The 20,748-nt window shown below is 40.4% G+C and overlaps 1 long non-coding RNA gene across 1 annotated transcript in view; it reads right to left on the reverse strand.

The window, feature by feature from the left end:
- Positions 1-20,748, reverse strand: part of LOC146866667 (uncharacterized) — a 403,211-nt gene that overhangs the window by 113,077 nt on the left and 269,386 nt on the right. The window contains exon 2 of the long non-coding RNA XR_014965709.1: positions 3,850-3,893. This is a non-coding gene — a long non-coding RNA (uncharacterized LOC146866667). The remainder of the gene's footprint in view (positions 1-3,849; positions 3,894-20,748) is intronic.

The raw sequence follows: 20,748 nt of genomic DNA on the forward strand, positions 1-20,748 counted from the left end.
TTTTTAAATATTGAAATTGAGGACGGATGTGCAAGGTTTGGGCTGATGGATGCACTCTTGATGTGCTCGGCTGCGATGAGGTGGAAGGCGCAGGAGCAGGAGTGTTTCTCATCCGTCGGCACTCTTCTCGTGCAATATTGTTTGGATGAAGGGTCCTCATGTGCTTCATCATACTTGCCGTGCCGCACGGTTATTTCTTGTTAGGATCCCCTCGTGGCAGGACTCTTTTGCAAATCTTGCACGTGACCAAGGTGGCATTGGTCTTATTCTGCCCCTCGGGAAAAGTAAAAAATTTCCACACCACTGAAGAAAAACGTTCTTTGGGTGATGCCTCCTCCAAAAATTCATCCTCAGAAATATGAGGAGATGTAGGTGATGGCTGCTGCCCTGAAGCCATTTTTGGTTGAAAAAAGTTAGAGCTAAGTGTAAACTTAGTCTAAAAAATCTTCTTCTCTCCAAAGAGATGGTCCTCCAAAGAAGAATGATTGAAATGGGGGGGGTCTTTCAATAGTTAGAAGAGGAAGTGTAATGAACCAATCAAATCTCTTTTTTTGCAGGTCACATGGGATCCGCGCACCCTGCGCGTACGCATCACGCACCCAGCGCGCATCCGCGAAATTGAATTTAAAAAAATTATAGGATTAGATGTAGAAATATATTAGTTTTAAGACTAGTTTAGAGTTTGTCTTCAATTAATATTCACATGAAATACATATATATTTTTTTTAAATGTTAAATATCTCGCGGGATCCGCGCACCTACCGCGTCATAAACGCAGATGACGCATCGCGGAAGCGCGTAAACGTCGCGTTACGTACATCGAACAAGTCACGTATAGGCTGGGAGTCGCGTACCGGTCGCATTGCAATCACGCACTAAACACGTACCCAACGCTTACCATGCGCGGATGCTATCGCGTAGGGATCGAGAACGGTGCGTTTAGGGTGCGCGGATCCAAAAACATTGAAAAATATATATAAAATAAAGTTTTGAACATATAATTAAAAAAATATGTTTGAAAAACCCATTAAGTTCAAATAATATTTTTTAATTTTTAAAAGAATTAATTGAAAAAATAAGTTTAAAAAATGGTGATAAAAAAGTATTTACAAAAAAACGTAATTAATGAAATTGACACACTGAATTTGAAAAATATACAAATCCAATCAAAATCATTAAACATGATATCTTCAGAGATAAGTTATAGATAGGAATTAGCATTTAAAAAACCTTTGAAATTCACTGAAAAAACCATAGGTTTCATGCACGTTATAGTTAGGAATTGGCATTTAAAAAACCTTTGAAATTCACTGAAAAAAACCAAAGGTTTCAGGGGCGTTATAGTTAGGAATTGGCATTTAAAAAACCTTAGAAATCCACTGAAAAAACCATAGGTTTCAGGGGTGTTATAGTTAGCTGGACATTTCCCTCGTACAAAACCCTAGAAATTCCCCTGTTATAGTTAGTTCAGCTAACTATAACTCGCGCCCCCGCAATGCACTGCTGATGACGTCACATATTACATCACTCATGACATGGTCAGTGACATCACTGATGACATCACTGATGACATCATCCATGTGATAAATTACTGCATCTTCTCACACCCTAATTTAACCGTTGATACACCAACTCAAAATTTCAGATGTCCATTCTGAAAACCATAGATACTCCAATACCAATAACTACATACCCACTCATTAACTCTTAGGTCTACATATACCTCCACTCACTCACCTGTACAGTCACTCATACTTACAGTCACTCCGTACAAGACTATCATATGCATTTATACACCTACATAGACACTCACACACCACCAATCATCCATAGAGGTACTCTCACACCTAGTCAGTCATGCAAATAATTAATTACACTCCCATCTACTCACCTATGCAGTTATACACACTCAAGTGCACTTACTCATAAAAATAGTACCACATTCTTACGCTCTTATACAATCATTGATACAAGCACACACTCATCCATACAGCCACTCTCACAATCACACACTCTCACATATACCCACTTATATACTCTTACACGCATATATACTGCCTTTCACATATGTAGTTACTGACACATGTACAACTGAGATATACATTTAATCCCTAACACACCCATACATACACTCACTCAACCATACAGTTCATCACAGATGCACTCTTAAAACCATGCACCCATAGAATCACCCACTCACACATCTATGCACAGAGTCACACACACCCTACCCACACAAACACTCAGGCACCCATACAGATACTCAGACAACCAATCAATAACCCATATAGACACTCATATAGCTATTCACAAAACCAGGCAGCCACTTATACACCAACACACAGACACATACAGACATTCACACAGTTTAGTCACTAGTCTGCAGTAAGATACATTTAATGACTCACTTATAGAGTCAGTTACGCACCTAGAAAATCATCCATTCACACTCTTGTACACCCACTCATTCTTCAACAGGCCTTTCCCTATATATATTAAACATATTAAAACTGTACAAAAACACATACTCACTGGATGATGTCATCAGTGATGTCATCAGTGATGTCATTTGAGATGTCATCAGTGATGTCATCAGTGATGTCACTGACCATGTCATGAGTGATGTAATATGTGACGTCATCAGCAGTGCATTGCGGGGGCGCGAGTTATAGTTAGCTGAACTAACTATAACAGGGAAATTTCTAGGGTTTTGTACGAGGGAACTGTCCAGCTAACTATAACACCCCTGAAACCTATGTTTTTTTCAGTGAATATAGATATATATCCATATAGATATATATATATCTATACGTAAAGAGACCAAGTAAGCGCTCACTCAGGGTATCATTTGTCGAGCTGAGATTTAATACCAGTTACGCATTTTGGAGAACCAAGTCTTCTTGTTCACACACCGGATTCATGACAAACAACATCTTTACATGCCAGAAATGCAAGATATAAAAGAGACAATCTTTGTTACATCAATGCCGAAACTTTCCTCTTTGGTATCCATCTTGTAATAGCTATTCACATAATACGGAATATTACATCATTGGACTATTAACATGACAGTAATGTTTATTCACCACAGGGTATCTGGGATTATGTAATCCTAGGCCGACCGAAGCTGTATCTGTGGTGTGTATACCCCGGTAACTCACATTAATAGAGAAATACACAATATCGGTTGCATGCAACTCCTGGATAAGCACAGTGGCCATCTTTGAAAGGTAATTATCACAGTTGCTGAGTATCCAAAACTAATGTGTTTTTTCTGCTTCCTATCGTAACTCGCTGTGTCTATGCTTAATGCGAGGGTAAGGTTCTAATATTCTCGTGCTCTACAGTGTACATATGCGAGGACTCAAGCGAGGGCAATAGAATCAGTGTGCTCGCGCAAGTGGCTATTTCTGATTGTATGTCTCAGGGCCCGTAAACACTGCATGCCTCAAGGTGTATTCTCATAGTGCAAAGGTATGGTCCTTATATGGTACTATGCAGTGTACATGTGTGAGGACTAGTCCGAGGGCAAAGGAATCAGTGTATTCGCCTAGTGGCTGCTACTAATGGTGTGTCTTAGGGCCCATTACTACTGCCTGTTGTGCCCGAGGAATGTGTCTCAGACTGCTATGTGAGTAAAATCCTTGTGTATGTGGTTAGCATGCGCTAGCTCCTAAATCTACAGTTATACTCTCACCTTGTGAAAATCAAAGTATATAACAGTGAAAAAATGAATCATGCAAATTCGAAAACAAATTATTGGAAGAATACGTAAGAAAGACAGGAAAGTCTTATCTTGGTAGTGCTCTATATCACGAATAGGTTATAGCGAAGGAAAGGGTAGGTGACCTCTGTCGGCATCTCCTCCGAGGAGTAGGCCTCTTTCTTTCCTCCTGAAAATAGAAAATCAAAAACATAAAATCAATCACATGATTAAAAGCATTAGAGAATCAACAACTGTACACAGGTGATAGCTACACACAGAATAACAGAGCTACTCCATGGAATACATGTCTTCTACATTACTATGATTAAGAATGTGTAGGTGTATCCAACCTTCAAGGAATGTCTCTAGTCCCAGAATCATATTCCTCATGTAGATGTATCCCTAGTTCCTCATCCTGGTTGAGCCCCCCCGGGCTTTTAGTTTGGAGGTCAACAATGTGCCATGAATCCCTCTGTCTAACACAGAGGACCCTGTTCCCTCCTCTTGGGTTCTTCTCTATCTGTTCTATTTCAAAGTATTTCAACAGGGAGCTGTTCGACAAATTGTACTCCTCAAAGTGTCTGGCCATGGGATAATGTATATCCTTGTTATTGATGGCCCTCATATGTTCAAGTATTTTTTTCTTAGCTGCAAAAGTGGTGCTCCCTACACATTTCAGCTTGCAGGGGCACTCCAGAACATAAACTACGGAGGTAGTACTGCAAGTTTAAAATTGACTGATAGTTTTGGTCGTGCTGGGTGTCTCATACGTTTTTTCCATGTATATATTTTTGCATTTATATTCCCCAAATTGTTCACTCCACATCAAGAACGGACTCCGACAATGCTCGGGTTCACAGTACATACGTTTATTGTCACCATGCCAGACTTTAAAAGTTTCTAGCTCATGTGCAGTTTAAAATAGTAAAGCAGAAGCGTTTCGGCTAAATTGCCTTTTTCATATATACATATGTACACAAACACATTAGATGAGTTAGCAACAGAGTGAGTAATGTCAGTGATTGAGTTTGCAGTTGAGTGAGTACTGGCCATGTGAAAACATGTGTGTGAGAGTGTTGTATGAATTAGCAAGGTGGTGAGTACTGTCAGTGAGTGAGATTGTGGGTTGGTGAGCTTTTGAGTGAGTGATATGAATTAGCAAGGGTGGCTGTATGTTTGAGTGAGCTGTGGGTGAGGGAGTGGTTTGAGTTAGTGACGTAGTAACAATTGTCAGTGACTGAGCATATGGGTCAGTGAGTGGTATGATTTAAGGTGGCAGTGAGTACTGCCATTATATAGACATATGTGTCAAGGAGTAGTGTCAGCAGCTGCGCTACTGGGTGAGTTGGAACTGTCAGCTAGTGAGCTTGTGGTAAGAGTGCTATGAGTTAAAAGAGGTTAAGTACTGTCAGCAATAGAGGTGGTGTTCATACAATGGTATGAGTAAGCAAAGGAGTACATACAGTGAGTAAGAGAGCTTGTGGGTTGGTGAATACAGTGAGAATAGTATGCTTTAGCAAGGGGAGAGTGAGTTTTGTCAGCCTGCAAGCTTCTGGGTGACCGAGTGATATAAGTTAGCGAGGGAGTGAATACTGTGGGTAAGGCTGTAGACAAACAAGCTTGTTGGTGATAGAGTGATATGATTTAGCAAGGAACAGAGTATGTCAGCAAGCATGCTGTATGTGAGCGAGTAGCGTGGGTTAGTGGGGGATGACAAAGCACGGCTAGAAAGCTTGTGAGTGAGAGGTTTGAGTTATGGAAGAAGATTTTACTGTCAGAGAATTGGCTTGTTGGTGAATACTTCAGCTAGTGTGCTTGAGACTAAGTGTGTTAGCTTGGCGAGAGTACTGTTAGCAAGTGAGCTTGTGGTTGAGTGAGTACTGATAGGTAGTATGACTGTGAGTGAGTAAGTATGGGAGGGAGAGAGTATGTCTGCAAGCAGACTTTAAATTAGTGAATGGTTTAACTAAGTGACATGCAATGTAACGACTGCGTTGTAGTGACATACGTTGTAAAGGATGTTGCGATGTAATGACTGCGTTGTAAATGTAGTGCGATGTAATGACTGCATTGTAAAGGTTGTTTCCCGTTTGAGTGGGTGCATGAAAAAGTGTGAGTGGGCTTCAGACAGGGCTGGGAATTGGGATGGGGAAGGGGCAGGAGTTGGGGCAGAAGGTTTGGATGCCTGGGAGGCTGTAGTCAATGAGGAGGCCAGAGCTTTAAATGATCGCTGTAGGACAGACATACCACTGTGTATGCATTTCATGAATGTTACCATTTCTTTCATATTGCAGCTATGCTCCTGGATGGCATTCAGAAGGGGCAGTCTAGCCTACAACGATGCTCCGGAGGAGGGAAATAGCATCCTCATTCAGCACAGCTAGGGAGAGAGAAGCAATGATAGAGGGTTGGGTTAAGAAGGTGTTTAGAAGGTGCTGGTCTAGAGTTAAATGAAAAAGAAGATTAATCATCAGCCACATAAAGACATATTGTGACTTCTCAGGCCCACCCCAACAATCGTCACCAACCACCTCTTTAGAACATTTTTCGCCTAGACATAAAAAGTGTGAAAAAGTACATTTTTAGTTGAAGTGGGTGTAGTCCTGTGAAGTAATCAGTGATTGTTGCTCCGCTAAGGTGGAAGAGCTAGCCCCACTGCTCTTCGAGCAGTAGTAAAAGGAAATATAAAATGATAATAACTCAATGTTATTATCATTTTATTTTTCTGTACTGTGACAGTTTTACAGCACAGGCCAGGTTAGGCTGATGTCACAGCCAGCAATGGGAGGAGTGGCAGGCACTTAAAAAAGTGCGCATGATGGTTTGGCTGGCCTGAACTGTCATGCGCACTTTGCATGTTCTCCACCCAGGCTGCATTACAGTGTGGGTGGAGAACATGCCCAGGCCACCAGTCCCTCACTGAGGGCCGAACCACGGTGCTCAGACCAATCACAATGCTGCTGTAAGGCAGCGTTGTGATTGGTCAGGAGAGCCTGGGTGCTTCCGTGAGCCAGGAGCCGAGGGAGAATGGAACAGAGGCGGCAGCCAGCATTTGTAAAGATAAGATCACTTTTTTTTCTTGTTTTTTTTTTTCTACCCCCCTACCCCGCCATCCTGTCCCCGTTTCCTAGCAGCCATCCCTGGAAGTAATAATGGTACTATTCCTTACCAGGCCCAGTTAAGTCTCAATAATTTTCACCTGAGCGCAACCCTTAGTAGCTGTAGCACAGAGCTGACAGGCTTAGCTTAGGAGAAATATGTAAAGTATTTATCAGTAAAAACAGATAAATAGTAGAAAACCCAACACAATAAAAATGTCACTCCAATTTTTAAAAATATAGGGGCAGATTTACAAGCCCACTTCTGTGACGCAGCGGCGGCGTAAACCATGCACCATGTTGCGCCTTATTTACAACGTGACGCATCTAGGGAGATGCATCACGTTGTAAAGCCCTGCGCTACATTAAACCTGCTTCAGGTTTAATGTATGCAGGGTGGGCGTTCCGTTGGAAAAAGCCTCGGAAAAGTGACGCAGTGAAATCTACAAGATTTCACTGAGTCACTTTTCCGACGCTGCTGCGTCAAAACCCTGCGCCTGCTTGAAGCAGGCGTAAGGCATGACGCAGCATGTTCGGTATGGGCAGCCCCTGAGCATTGCTGGAGTTGCGTTGTGCTTGCGACACGACTCCAGCAATGCGCCGCCCTTATGCCATCAGATGCGTCACGCATCTGTTTATCCTTGCGCCATGATGCGCTGCATTGTAAATGTGTTACAACAAACAAATGATGGACGGAATGCTGACAATGCAGACATTCTCCCCCAGTCAAGACTTCTGGGTTAAATCCAGATCTCTTGACTGGGGGAGAATGTCTGCATTGTCAGCATTCCGTCCATCATTTGTTTGTTGTAACGCTTTTTTCGCCCTAAGTGGGATGGGTATTCCCAGACGTGGGACCCGTGCTCACTACACCACTGCAGTCAAGCTATCCTGGCTGATGACGGCTGATAGCCAGAAACCGGTCCTAGGATGCTTGATTCCGGTCCAGGGAAGACATGGCTTGGCAGTTCGGGCTGGACTGTTCCCATGAGGCACAGGGTCAAGACTGATTTGCATATGGCCAGGTCTAAACTGGGGTGGCGTAGTGGGCAAAAAAACGATGGATTTAACCCAGATCTCTTGACTGGGGGAGAATGTCTGCATTGTCAGCATTCCGTCCATCATTTGTTTGTTGTAACGCTTTTCGCCCTAAGTGGGATGGGTATTCCCAGACGTGGGACCCGTGCTCACTACGCCACTGGAGTCAAGCTATCCTGGCTGATGACGGCTGATAGCCAGAAACCGGTCCTAGGATGCTTGATTCCGGTCCAGGGAAGACATGGCTTGGCAGTTCGGGCTGGACTGTTCCCATGAGGCACAGGGTCAAGACTGATTTGCATATGGCCATGTCTAAACTGGGGTGGCGTAGTGGGCAAAAAAACGATGGATTTAACCCAGATCTCTTGACTGGGGGAGAATGTCTGCATTGTCAGCATTCCGTCCATCATTTGTTTGTTGTATCGCATTGTAAATGCGGCGCATCTGTGGTGGCGCAAGGGTAAACTTGCGTGACGCATCTTTCCCGGCGCATCCCTGCTGATTTGCAGGGATGCGCCAGGAATCATAAATCTGCCCCAGAGTACATTTGAAAAAAACCCAAAACAACATAAATCTGATGTAGAGCACTGGAGATTTGTCAAGGTTTTAGATGTTTTTAGTACCAAAATGCACACGAAAAACAAGTGCGGGTATCTGGCCGTGCTAGACCGGGTCAAAGTCAAAAGCTACGGCTACAGGGATCAGGTTCATCCCGGTGGAAAATTTAACTTCTGACTTAGTTGTTTTTCTGGACAAAAGTCCTCTTCGCTAAGGTTGTTGTGGGTCAGGGTGCCAGCTGGTTTAAAAAAAGTACTCCTCAACAGCAGCCGGGTGAAGTGAAGCACCACAGTAAGAGCCTTTGCTCAGGCGGTAAGTTCAAGGTTCTCGACGTCGCCAGTGGGAAAACTCCAAGCTGTGAAGTCTGAAATCCGGGCCAAGAAAGGTGTTGTCATTGGCCAGGTGCTGCTCGCAGTGGTGACAGGAACCAAGGGGGCTGCCCCAGCAGCACACACAGAGCAGAAGCTGCTTTTTGCAGCTTGGACAGCAGAAACAGATGAAATGACAGATTGGTCATTATGTGTCTTACACAGGGGAGGGGGATCCGTGGTTGCCCATGTGTGAGGGGAGCTTTTGTTTTGAACTCTCTCACACATTCACAACCCATACACAATGCTGCACAAGCACAAAGCTGAACTTGTTTGGGGACAACATCCTTTTCGGGGGTTGAGGTGACATTCTCCTAGGTCCTATCAGATGTCAGGATAGAGAGGGGTTGAAGAAGGATAGCTATGTTCTAATGTCTGATAGGACCACTTCTCAGTATGCACATTCTCTGGGCAGAGAGAAGAAATGGCTTATGAAGTGCTGCTGCAAAGAAGTGCAGAAAAAAAGCTCTCCAACCTGTCAGATTCTGAAAAGGCCCGAATATGGTACTTACATCAGACTTTATATTAAATCGTCAGTTTGTTTTGATTTTTTTTTGGTGTTAAAAATATTTTTATTGAGTTTTCATAATAAGCAATAAACAAAGACAATACAAAAAATAGCACCGAAAGAAAAATACCCAATTACAATAGAGCGATATCAAGAACATCAATTAAATTACAATAGGTAATTACAGTAAATATATATTCCTTGAGAAAACAAAAAGGGAGGGAAAGGAAACATCTATACATATATTTCAATAACAATAAAATAGAGCTACTATAACGTAAATACTGGACTACTAAAATAGCAATAAATAACTAGAAATAAATATGTATTTAAGAAGATAAATATATATCAACAGGTTTCCAAAAAGAGTGATAAGAATTGGAATTATGATTAATACCATTCATAGATAACTGAGCGCCTCTTCTGGTAAAAATAACCCATGACCACTAAGCATGAACAGACAGTAGTGAAACATCTTTCCAACAGGATGTATTGGATTTTAAAGCTGCTGATAGCAGAAAATTAAAAAGTTTACCTTCTAAATCATCTACGTTTTGCGAGAGAACAGCAGATTTGCAGATTAACATTTTGAATGAAACATCATCATGAATATTAAATATCTTTTTTATAATATCCCAAACTTCAGTCCAAATTTTTTTTTAAAAGGACAATCAAAAAACATATGTTGTAGTGAGCCAGTATGTGATTTACAGTGCCAACAAGTGGAAGACGGAAGAAGTTTAGCTTGAAATAAACGTAATGGAGTCCATAAACAGTTGTATAAAATATATGAGTTAGTTTGATAAAGCGAAACAGGTAACCAACCAGAAATACTATTAAGCCAAATATCTTTCCATGTATCAGTAGAAATGGAGGTTGAAAGTTCATTATTCCAAAATATTGAGATCACATTAAGGTTGGTTCCTTGAGAAATGGACAGTTTTTTATATAATATAGAAACACCATGAGATAAATTGGAAACAGTTTAAATATAAATTGATAAATCAGATTTAACATTAGAAGGAATATTGTGAGGAAATTAATCTAAAATAGAATTACATAAAAAATCATATTTGGGAAAATCAGAAGGAGGTAAAATAAATTTTGTTTGTAAAGCTTCAAATGATATAAATGCATTATTATAATAAACATCTTTAAGATAAAAAATACCAGCTTTAATCCATGAATACAAAATCTAACATTTCTATTGAGTTTTATGACTGGGCTATACCATAATGACATATCTCCGGTGGTGGACATGGGTGATTGAAAGATTGAATCTAAATCATTTAAAATTAGTTTAGTGGACATTAAAATCACAGATTTATGAAAAAATTGTGATTGATTAGACATATTTAGCAAAGTGGGTAATGGAAAAGGTTCTACTAACGAGTTTTCAATAAGTAGCCAAGTAGGGGATTACTCAAAAAAGAATGGTTAAACCATAGGGAACTTTGTTTTCAAATAAAAGCTTTATGGCAATGAAAAAAGTCAGGTAATCCGAAACCTGCATTACATTTTGGAATGTTACATTTTTTATAACTAATACGAGGTGACTTGTTATTCCAAAGAAATTTGGAGAGGAGTTTATCTACATCTTTATAAAACATTAAGGAAAATTGAGTAGGAATCATGGCAAGGGTATACAACATTTTAGGAGCATTAGTCATTTTTATAGAGTCCATTCTACCCAACCATGAAAGGTGAAGTGAAGACCATTTGGATATTTTATCTTAAATATAATTTAAGATAAAGTCACAGTTCAGCGATATTGTTGATTTCATGGATGAAGAGAACACAATACCAAGGTATTTCAATGTATCCTTTTGCCAAATAATTTCATTTATGAGTATCATATCAGGAGTACAATAAATATTTATGGGAAAGAATTCCATTTTATTAGTATTTAACTTATATCCAGAAACTGTGGAATACAACAAAATAATCTCCAATAGGGAAGGGAATGAGGATACAGGATCACTAATAAATAAAAGAACATCATCAGCATATGCTAAGGTTTTAATAATAACCTCCTTAATATTGATTCCCGTAATTTTATCACATTTTCTTATGGAAATAAGTAAGGGTTCAATACCGATAAGAAACAAAAGCGGGGAAAGGGGCCAACCTTGTTTTGTACCTCTGAAAAGAAAAAATTGGTTTGAAATCTGGCCATTGATAAATAAACAAGCAGTAGGAGTAGAGTATAAAGCAGAAATCATGCGGATAAATATGTCACCAAAATTAAATGATAATAAAGTATGAAATAAAAATTGCCAGTTAATTTTATCAAAAGCTTTTTCAGCATCCAATACGAGAATTCCTGATTGTAGAGATAAAGGTGCCGATTCCGATCCGGGTCAGAAAGCACTCCGACCGAGCCGGATCCGGAGTGTTTTCCGACTGAGCCGGAGGCCTGCAGTACGACCGAGCGAGTACGATGCGGCCGTATGCTGCCGGACTTGGTTCGGTCAGACTTCCATAGAAGTCAATGGGAGCCGGTCGTACGACGCATATATGGGCTCCCAGTGACTTAATGGGTACGTCGCGGACAAGTGCGCCCCCTACAGTGGGTACGCGTCGGTTCCATCCGCACCGTACATGCCAGTGTTGGGGAGACCCATGGGTCTCCCCCTGTGTCCGAGTCGTAGGGCTGCGGGTGTCAGGGGGTCCGACGCGGACCCCCAAAGGCAACCACCTGGACGTTTTGCAAGCCGGACACTCCAGCTCGCACAGGCTGTCCGACGCGTGCATCGTACTGGCTCAGTCGTAAATCACATCCATTGCACACCACGGTTAGCTTCTGACTGAGACGTACAGAGCGGTTCGGACCTGGAAACGACTCGGTCGGTGAATTTCACGTAGCTCGCATCGTAATTGCTCGCTCGTACAGCTGTATGAGTCGGCCAGAAAACACACGTACGGCTCGTAGTTTTTCCGGCCGGATCGCGTTCAGTGCCTTTCCGACCTGGATTGGAATCGGCCCCTTAGTGGATCCTTGTTCAATAACATGTAGCAAAGTTCTTGTATTGTTGGCAGAATATCTATTCTTCATAAAACCAGATTGATCTGGATAAATAATAGATTCTAACACAGAGGATAATCTATAAGCAAGTATTTTGGCATACAATTTAAAGAGATAGGACGATAATTTGACACAAGTGTGGGGTCCTTATTAAGTTGGGTAGTACAATAATTAAAGCCTCAGTAAAAGAAGCTGTGATAATTCCAGTAGAACCAAAAAAGGTAAAAAGTTGAAATAAATAAGGAGTAAGCTGTAATCGAAATTCATTATAAAACTCAGCAGGAATACCATCGGGCCAGGAGACTTTTTTTTTTTTACGATATTTTATGGCTGATAGAATTTCATCTTGAGTAATGGGCGAATCAAGTTCAATTTTATCTGATTGAGAAATCTTGGGTAATCCACATTTAGTTAAAAAAGAATCAATTAAACAAACATCATCAAAATTAGGTTTGTCATAGAGAGTAGAATTAAAATCCAAAAATTCATTAACAATATCATTTTGGGATAAATCAATTTTAACATTAGGGCCATGTTTTGAATTTATTTGTATTTTATCTTTTTTAATGCGCAAGTAATTGGCTAAAAGTCTTCCAGATCTGTTGGCATTAAAACCAAATTTGGCTTTAGAATTTGAAAATTGGATGCCAGCTCTTCTGCTAATGATTGAGTTAAACTCATATCTAAGTTTTTGCAATTTGACTCTATATTGAGGATCATTAGACGTAAAAAAAAGTCTCTCACATTTTGCAATTTGCTTTTCCAAATGTTTAATATTTGCATTAAAAGTTTTATTTTCATGGGCCATAAGAGAAATAGTAACACCTCTAATATAAGCTTTAAAAGTGTCCCATCTATTCACCATGGAAGTAGAACTTTTAGGGTTAAGAAGGAAATAATCATGAATAGCATTTAAGAGCGTAGATTTATTATGTTCATTAAGAACAATACTAGTATTCATTCGCCATCTGGATTGCGTTGTAAAATTTGAATTTTATTTCAAAACAAAAGAAATCAAAGCATGACCCAAAATGTCAATGTTACCAATAATAGGAATGATCACAGAGTTAATTAGCTGTTTGGAAATTAATAGATAATCAAGCCTAGAATGAGAATTGTGTGGGTTAGAAATACATTTAAAACTTTTTTCTGTAGGAAAGTCTAATCGGCAAATATCAACTAGCTTTGTGGTCTGAAGAAATGATTTGAAAGCAAAAAAAACTTTAGGAGGTCGAAATTTAGTAAGAGATAATCTATCTAATAAGGGATCAGATATAATATTAAACTCACCTCCAACTATGAGAGGAACTTTACCCAGCTTGAGAACTTCAGTTGTAAGAGTAGACCAAAAAGCAGGATCATCAGCAGCAGGACCATAAACATTTAGTAAAAACATGACTGAATCATGAACTCTCATTATAACTATGACATATCTCCCATCGGTATCTGAAAATTTACTCAAAATTTGGCAATGTAATCTTTTTGCAAAAAGAATAGCCACACCATTTCTTTTGCCCTTTGCAGACGAGACAATATTATCAACCCCCTTTTTTTCATATAATCTAAGATTTTGTCATCAATATGAGTTTCCTGTATAAGACAAATACATGCTTTGCAACTACCTAAATAATTTAAAAATCTTGTACGCTGACAGGATGACGTAATCCCTTAACATTTAAAGAGACTATGTTAACATTATGAACACTAGCCATAGTAGAAAAGAAAGAAAAAGAGATCAAGAAGAGGAGAATAAAAGTAAGGAAAGAGTATGAAAAATAGTAGCTCCATAACAGGCGAAAAGGAAAGAGTAGGCAAAAGAATAAACAAATTAACATAGAAAAGACGACAACAAATAAACATTAATAATAAATGTGAAACGCACACACGCTTTACAAGCATGACCAAAACATTGGAGCCCAGTGTGGAATCTACAATAAAGTTAGTCAGAAATGCATATTTTAAGCAATGCTAGCAGAATTATGCATATCCATAGAATGCTGTAAAGGTTGGTCCAGGAATGATTTTAAATCTTCCGGACATCGGAGCAACCAAGAAAAATACAGGAATACATACTAAAGCAATGCTTAAGTAGCAGAATCATGCGTATCCATAAAATGCTGTGAATGTTGGTCCAGAAACAATTTCAAGTCCTCCGGACGTTGAAAGGACTTAGAGAAATTGTCTTTCCAAATTCTCATTGTTGAAGGGTCAAAAAGACAATATTTAAAACCAAGACTTCTCAACTGAGGACGAAGGTCAGAGAAATCCTTACGAGTCTTAATAGTGTCTTTGGCGAAGTCTTGGTGAATAAAAATCTTATTACCATTGACCATTAGGGAAGGAATATCCCATGCTGCTTTCCTTATCAAGACCAAATGATGGTGACGTAAAACCTTAAAAATCATTTGTCTTGGTTTAGTAATGGTGAGGATTAGGATGGGACGGAATACTATGCGCATTATCAATCTCATATTTCTCCAGAAATTTGATGTTTAAAAGACCAGATAACAAATTCTCCAAATATAGTCTGTACTTGAAACCTTCCACATCTTCTGGCAAATTAAAAATACACAAATTATATTGCCTATTACGATTTTCCATATCCAGAAGGAGAGCAGACACAGGAGAGATTTTTGCAACAAGTGGTGTATAAGCATCAATTTTTGCTTTGTTGTCTTGTATTTCAATTAAATTGTCTAAAACTTTCATTGAAATGCTAGTCATATCTTTGCGTAAGTTTTTAATTTCTGACACTATAGTGTCAATGTTAGCATGAAGTGCTTGAAGTTCTTCAAGAATTAAATTTGAGGAAGGCTCACTGGATGCCACCACTTTAGATTTTATTGGAGGAGAAATTTGTTGCTTCCTTTTATAATAAGGAGTTTGCACATTTTTATTTTCCATTTTCTTATTATAAAAGTCAATGGTGCAAATAGAAGTAAATTGAAGAAAAATGAGATAATTGTAGAAAAATGCTTCAAAAGAAAGGCTGGTGCAGCAGCCAAAACCAGGCCCTTTCCTGAGTATTCAATCTGCCCCCCTGACAGGAATCTGGGCTGTACCTTGAAGTAGAGCATGGAGAGATAGCAGGAAGGAGAAAACACCACCTCCGACGTCCAGAAGATCAGGAAAAACAGCCACAGCAACAGGTGAGGCTTCAAAACGCACTTAAATGCATTTCCAGTACGTTTCTGACTGGAAATATGTAGTTACTCGTCAAAAACGGGCAATTCCGGTGAGGAGCACACCAGGGGCGGCCATTTTGAATCGCGTGCTTGCGCGTCTCCCTGTTCATTTTAATTTTAAACACACTTTTCTGCCTTTGTTTTCTTTAACAATCAGAATATCAGTCATTGGCCATTGAGGCAGCTCTAGAACGCATTTTAAAGTCATTTATTTTTGTATTTGATGTAGTTAAGCTTACGCTGATAAGATGAAATAAGATTGGCTTTAGGTGATTTTCTTTTTTTTGGAGAGGCTGGGACAGTAAGAAACTGGTCTTGCCAGTAAAACACAAACCAGGTAGCAACCCTACCGGTAAGGAGAATAGAAAAGGATGGGGGTGAGAAAAAGAGGTAAGGTGAAGTTTCTAGAATGATTTATGGTACATTTCCATTAACTTTAATCCAACTATGTGCATTTATGTGTGTTCGCACAGTACTGTTCGAGCGCATGTGGTAGACATTGCATAAAACTGCTAACACTGTCCAATTCTGGCAAAATTACCTAAGTGACAGTGATGGCCTGCACATTCCAGTGTAATATACGAAACGTAGAGAGACAGGGTACAGGACTGAATCAATTACACTTAGCGCTGTGCTCAGCTGGACCATAAATGAAAGGCAGAAGATTGGTTTCAGAGACAGATAATTTCTTATCCGGAACATTGTGTTACAGGCAAATCCAGGGGGCATAGCTACCATTAATGCAGTAGGTGCAGTGACACTAGGGTCCGGAGCTCTGTAGGGCCCATTGAACCCTGACAACTTCTGTATTTTACACCCCAACAGCAGTCAAAATGGGCCATTTTCCTAGCTTGTGCCGGGCAAATTGCATCCTTGCTACACTACTAGACAAACCTTACTCTAGCGATGCTGATATTCTCCAGAGTTGTTGGCATCTCAGCATGCTGTCCGGTAATGGATATTAGTGCCAGCCTAATGTGCAAATAAATAACATTTATGATATTTATTTCAAAGGACTAAGTTTAAATAATTTGCCTGTTGCACCACAAAAGGATTTGTTTGCAAATTGTGCTCTAAAATATACTGTTAGTCCTATTTTTATAGCATTTTCTTTTGAAACGTGGACTCCTACTATTCACCCTTCAAGGGGTCATCTAACCCACATCATTCATGTGATCCAGTCAATCAAAGGGATGCATTGATGCCCCACTACTTAAGCTTCTTTCCAAGGGGCAACCCAGCAAGTTGAGTGAGTTGCAGTTTGACATCAGTCCGGTGGTAGCCCCTGCTTCTTTTTGCAAAACTTTCAGAAATAGTTTCTAAGTGTCCAGTCTTGCAATTTTGGAGGTGGAGTACACCAGCAACACGTCCACCACCTTCTGAGCACCACATGGGGGTTTAGACTCAGTCTGCCAAAACACACCAACAGGTTCCAGGATAAATACAGATGGAACTTGTCAGCTTGGCTGAGCAAAGATTTTGGCTTCTTGCAGCTTTTGTGATGCTGAAGGGGATGCTAGCCAACAAACCCTTGGAGTTCACTCTTCTGTTATGGGCACAATTGGGAAGCTGGTCCAGTGCTTGGGGTTTCTTTCCATAAGTTTACCAGTAGTCCTTCTTCTGTCGTCCACAAGTCCAGAGGTGCTCTGAAGAGGGTAAAGAGTGTGGCACTTGTATGCCCAGTGCCAGTCTGTGGGTGGGCACTTTCTGTGTGTTTTACTGTAAAGTATCCTCCAATGCCTCTCTCTACCTAAAACCAATATGGCAGAACCTCTCTTCCCTTGTGCAGAGCTCTGGGCACACTCCTTAGGTGTGTCCTAGTTAAATGAGAAAATCTCCCCCTGCAAACGAGTTCTGGAACAGGTTTTCCCCCACTGGGATTGGAGGTTCTCTGCCTACTTGGATAATGGCACTGACAGACCTAGGTATAAGCTACGGTTGCCTAAGACAGGGGATGCCCTTTTGAAGCTTGTGCACTTGGTGGGCACATCTCCCAGGCCATCTTGTCAGGAAGAGTTCACACCTCCTCCCAGCCACTGTGCTTTTGCTCCCTTTTCTATGAGCCTTACACACCTCCCAGCAGGTCTCTAGGTAACAGAAGCATTTTCAAAATAATGATTTAAAGTACAACTTGACCATTAGGTTGGATTTTAAATTGCTAATAATTTGAGCAGTTGTGCCATGGTTTGAGATATTTCCACACTGAAGTTATGCATTATGTTATAGTATTAGATTAGATGTTATAATATAACCCAGTGCTTTTCTATGGAAGAGCCAGCCTTGCCACAGTGAAAAAAAAATGACTTTGGAGATTTATGACTGTCAGGACGCTTAGGTACACCTGACCTACTTTTAAATACTATGCGCTTTGTCCTATGGGCATTTATGGACTATATTAGGGGAGATCTATAAGTATGAAGAAGGAAGGTTTGGAACTGGCAAAAAATGTATGTTGTCATGTCGAATTTGCAGTGGTGAATTTAGAGGTGGAATAGTTGGTGCTTTAGTTCACTAGAGACTTTTAACTCACAGACGGGGGTACACAGAGTACCATATTCTAATGACTTACAGGTAAATTAAATATTTCAACCAGGGATTAGCCAGTTCTACATTTTTTAGGGGTCAGAGCACATTCACTGGGCACTGGTTGGCAGCACACCAGTGTTCACAGTCCATACACCAGCAATAAAATCCAGCAAAAAGTAGAGGGGGGTTGACGACGCAAAAAGGGCACCTACTTACATGAACCTTCTAAATTCCATGTTCTACTCATTACTAAAGAAGAAGCATAACATGATACAATAAAGAGGCAAGGCAAAACAATTATAGCACACTCTTCTCTTTTTATCTCACACATGAAAATAGAAAATTAAATCCTACACCACTCAAGAATAAAACAAATACCTTGTTGGCTTCTTAGTGCATTTTCTTTGATTGTAGGTCCACCACCTTCTGCCCATAAATGGGAAGATTAACAGTCAGGTTCACTGTTTACCGCTGCCTTTTTTAGGTCTCGCCTGACCCAGCGCATGCGCTGGTCTGGCGAGACTTATTGAGAGGGCTCCAAAAAGTGCTACCAGGCCAGCCAAGAGCTACAGTGCATGTGCGGGGGTGCGCACGCCGCGCTTTTCCGTGATTACTTTCACTTTCGCCGCGCGGCCGCTTTGATGTTTGATCGCGATCACTTTCGCGCCGCGGCCGCCCGGCCGCTTTGATGTTCTCCGTGAGGCTTCAATAGATTGCAGCAGTTAAAACAAGCATTGGCTTAGTCAATAGGTCTCGCTTTTGGGAGCTTATAAGTGTTTAGTTATGCAACTGTTGCATGGCTAAACACTTATAAGGTCCCAAAGGCGAGACCTATTGGCTATGCCAATGCTTGTTTCTCATGCTTCTATTCTCCCAGCAAGTCTCTTCAAAAATGTATTCAAATGATCTGTGGCACCTCACATGTGAAGTACACATTTTGCTCCTAATTCTACTAATTGTTCCAAATTTAGACTTCCCATTCCCTACCAGCTCAGGTAATCATACCTTCACTCATTTGCACTGAAACAACATTTCTGCCCTTTTATTTTTACCACAATAACCATTCTCACAGCACACTTGAATACTCTCCACCTTTTGCAATACTTCTTGATCAACAGCCTAGCCCAGAGGATTCTCGAATCACCATGGACACATTGCAGAGAACACATACCTGCCTTTTAAACAGGTTATATTAATTGACCCCAGACACATGGGGCCTGATTCACAAAAGTGAACTTAGACGTTTGTGTAAGTAATTCCTTTTTCAGTATTCACAAAACTGCATTTTAACAGTAAGTTTATGAGTGCGGAGACTCTGCACGTAAAAATATAGGCTATCTTTTATGTGTGGAGTTCTCCGCTCCGACTGGGGAGTCTCCGCACTTGCAAACTTATCATTAAAACGCAGTTTTGTCAATGATGAAAAGAGTAAACGTGTAAGTTTATTTAATGAATCAGATCCCACGGTCTGCATACCCAGAGAGTTCCAGCCATGGTTAGATTGTCTGAACATTGAGAATACATTCACACACTTGTCTAAAACTGTACACTTTTGTGCACTGTGGGGAAATGTATCTATTTGCCAGCTTTCCCTCATTGTTTCGCCTTGGACATCTGAAAACATTGACCTCTTCAATGGCGAAAAACCTACAAATCAGGTCTTTGCCATCGGTACTATTTTTTTTAAAGAATACACTTTTTTTTCCCATTAGGAATTGCCAAAACAGTCGTTCTGGTAAACCAACAAACTAAGGGGCATATTAACAAGCCAGGCGATAAAATTATCGCCGCTTTAGCTTGAAGCTCATGTTAAATGTCCTTCACATCTAACATGGGCTTCTATTGGAATTCCATAGAGCATATTATCAAGCCCATTATCGCCGCTTTAGCGGCAGTTTTCTGCCGCTAAAGCGGCGATAATTTTATCGCCTTGCTTGATAATATGCCCCTATGTATAGTTGCAAAGCAGCACAGTTGTACAAAGTGCAAATATGGAACGCCGCGGAGATAGAAAAATGCGGGAAAATGTTTCCATCGATTCTTACAATATAGCATCTCCTTTAGTAAGAGGATACTTTCTGAATCAAGGCTGCAGGACATATTTCCATGGTATATGTGAAACCTTTTGACAGAAAAGTGCTATCAAAACAGTTAATTCTGGCTGAAATAAACCAAGGGACAAAGGTAAATCTGAATCTGTAATATCTTTATCACCTTTACTAATTCGGGAATGCTAATTATATTCTTCCTGGGCCCAGCTGAGTAGGAACAATCCCCCACTACTTCATAGCCTAGTTCGCACTTTTTACTCAGTATCTACCTGCAAATGTCAGGAACGTCGCACAAAGGGCCGGATAAGAAGAGAATAGTAACTCTGAGCCTAAGGGGGTCGAATTTTCCTCTCAATATCCCTGGTAGCACATTTCTTCTTTCATATTAAAGGTCAGAACCAGCTCAGCAGACGCAGACCTAATATAAGGAATCAGCACATTGGGACTCGGGTGGAGATCTGCCTTGATGCCCAGTCGGTGCAAAAAGGCAGGCCAAGGCAGTTTCAGGAGACATGCAGTGCTTAGCACAGTTGAATACAAGAGACATCATCTAGAATCTTGTTGCACAGAACAGTGACAGTGTTCTTGTGGCAGCACATATTCATGAAAAAGCAACAGGTCACAAAAATATAGTCTAGGAGAAGAAGGCAATTTGAGTTTATTAGATTTGGCTCACAGATCCTCA

The sequence above is a fragment of the Triturus cristatus genome, chromosome 1_2 (assembly GCF_964204655.1).
Source record: "Triturus cristatus chromosome 1_2, aTriCri1.1, whole genome shotgun sequence".
NCBI classification, from domain to species: domain Eukaryota; kingdom Metazoa; phylum Chordata; class Amphibia; order Caudata; family Salamandridae; genus Triturus; species Triturus cristatus.